This window comes from Gymnoscopelus microlampas (genome assembly GCF_963454915.1).
Source record: "Gymnoscopelus microlampas genome assembly, chromosome: 14".
NCBI lineage: Eukaryota > Metazoa > Chordata > Actinopteri > Myctophiformes > Myctophidae > Gymnoscopelus > Gymnoscopelus microlampas.
Genome location: NC_139951.1, coordinates 40,632,682 through 40,635,181, shown reverse-complemented (window position 1 = coordinate 40,635,181; position 2,500 = coordinate 40,632,682). Strand labels below are relative to the sequence as shown.

Sequence of the window (2,500 nt, the reverse complement as noted above, 5' to 3'; positions counted from 1 at the left end):
TTGCTGACTGTAATAATAATATTCACTTTAACTCACTGTCATCATCATTATCGTATTTAATTGCGACGGTCAAAGTTGACTTTCAGCTGGAACAGTGATGCAGCTGCACTTCTACTCATGGAACAGATACAGCCAATGTATTTTAGATATACCGTACAGTATAGGAGACCAGGCGGTTAAAGCTGTTAAAGCCCCAATTTTGCGATACGCAAATTATGGGAATTATGCCATTTTGTGCCAGAAAATTACTGCAAAGAACTGGCGCATTCGACTCAGAAGACTTAGATTCCTAAGTAACGAGTGAAGATTCTTAAACATGCAGAATCAAAAAAGGGAACGTCACAAAACAACAATATGACAACTTAAACCCTGTGTACTTGTATTTCACACAATAATTTCTGATCCACTCAGATTAGGGAATAACGTTTTGAACTCTTGGGCCCAGGGGAGGGCAAATCACTTTTCTGCATTACCCAGGAGATGCTCAGATGAGTGAGCAGTTAGGCATTAAGTGTCTTGCACAGTTACGACCTCGCTATTAGAAATATACTAATACTGAGCTCAATCCCATGACATTTCAGTTGTGCCATCGTCGCTGTGGGCCCCACGGTGCCCGAGCTGGGTGGGATGGCAACAGTCCCTGCTCTGCTTGAGAGGGAAATTCACAAGGGGACAAAGCCCAGGAGCTCCTGGGCTCCCTAAACTTTGACAAAATCTAAGTTCTCTCCCGTCTCTCCTGGGCTCGAGAGACCATCATCGTAATATACATGTTATATACACAATACAACCACATAATATTAGAAAATACAAGAGTGGAAGATTTAAGTCTCAAACATAGCACAGGAGCTGGACCCATGACGGTATTGTTTTTACATTACAAGAAAAAAAAACATGAAGTCCTCATTTAATCCTTTAGGGAACTCAGTCTGTAGAGAGTGAATCCAATATGTCTCTCTCTCTCTCTGTAAGAGTAAACTGTCCCGTCCTGTCCTCTTTTCAAGGAATTCACTACTTTAATACCCTGAAACTTCAGCCGTGTCCCATGGCATTGAAGTGGCGGCACATTTTTTCATCAGGATCTCCGGGTATTGAAGTAGCGAATCCCTTGAAAAGAGGACGGGACAGGGACCGTTTGGTTCTTACAGAGAGAGAGAGAGAGAGAGAGCTATATTAGATTCTCTCTCTCTACAGACGGAATAAAGAAGAAGTGATGTCGAATCGTTTGATGGGTCCATCTCCTGTGGTATTTTTTTTTGCCTTATATTTTTCAGTCTTCTATTTTTGATCTTAAGGGGCCGTTCCCACCCGAGCACTGTAACTGTAATGATAACCATAACGTTATCGTTCACCGATGTCTTTGCTGTAGTTGTGGTTTGATATGAACTCTGCCATCCACTTGAGCTAGAACGATTTTTAAAACTATTATCTTTGTAGTTATCGTTTTAGTAATAGTGCTGAGCACTGTTTTTTTCCTCCCAATAAAGAGACTACTAATGCACACTGAGGCCCTGCATAGATACACATATTTGCATAGTGCTTGGGTAATCCTTTGTTAGAACTATTAAATCATCTCAGAGTTCAATCTAAAGTGGCAAATGTGAAGAAAAAAAACGCATTTGCTTTAAAGCGTGAACAGCACTTTACAGCATGTGGTTATGCAATATTTGTGTCTTTATAATGATGATGATGAACTGCTGAGATGCCATGATATTGAGCTCAGTATTTGAATATTTCTGTCTATTGATGACTGTGATTGTATGTCATTTTAGGGGGTTTCAACAATGACAAAGTCCCAAAAAGCATTGTGTTGCTGTCAAGTGGAAACTTCAAATGTCCCAACTGTTACTTTTAATTCAAAAATAGCCGATCCACATGTTCAAGACGCGTTTTGAGCTTGTAAATCGGCTATGTTTGCTCCTTTTGTGTACTATGCAAAGTAGGGCATTCATTTACAAAAAAAAAACATACAAATATGGAGATAAGAGGTTTCTGCCCAACAAAAAAAATGTAGAGGGAGTGAAACTCAAATATCCCCAAAATATAAATACTCAAGTAAAGTACAGAATACAGATACTTAAAAACTTTACTTATAGGTACAATACTCAAGCAAATGTACTTTGGTACTGTCCACCACTGGTAGTGGTGGAAGCCTGGGTATGGGGGTGGGGGTGGGGGGGTACACAACCAGCCAGGGTGTTTTCTACAGATCTGGGAAGGGAGCCCAGAGTCTGGTTCACATTTTGACAACATGCTTTAGAAACAGTGAGAGGGGAATGAATCAACATGGACGGCCATTACATTTACATATTGGCCCGGTAGCGTTCTGTCTCAATAAAACTTTCATTCAGTAATGTATGTGTGTCATTTTCAGACCTTGTGGACTATCAAAAAAGAGTGCGGTTTTAATTGGGATTTTGGAAGGTGGTAAATCTGCACAGTAAAAATTCCTCAGTTGTTCAGAGCAAACGCTCTCAAAGATGCAAATGGGTTAAGGCTGTGG

At 40.4% G+C, this 2,500-nt stretch overlaps 1 protein-coding gene across 1 annotated transcript in view; it reads right to left on the bottom strand.

Moving 5' to 3' along the window:
- nrxn1a (neurexin 1a) overlaps positions 1 to 2,500 on the bottom strand; it is a gene marked incomplete at its 5' end in the record, with an annotated part of 119,349 nt that overhangs the window by 35,843 nt on the left and 81,006 nt on the right. The gene's annotated exons all lie outside the window — the stretch shown is intronic.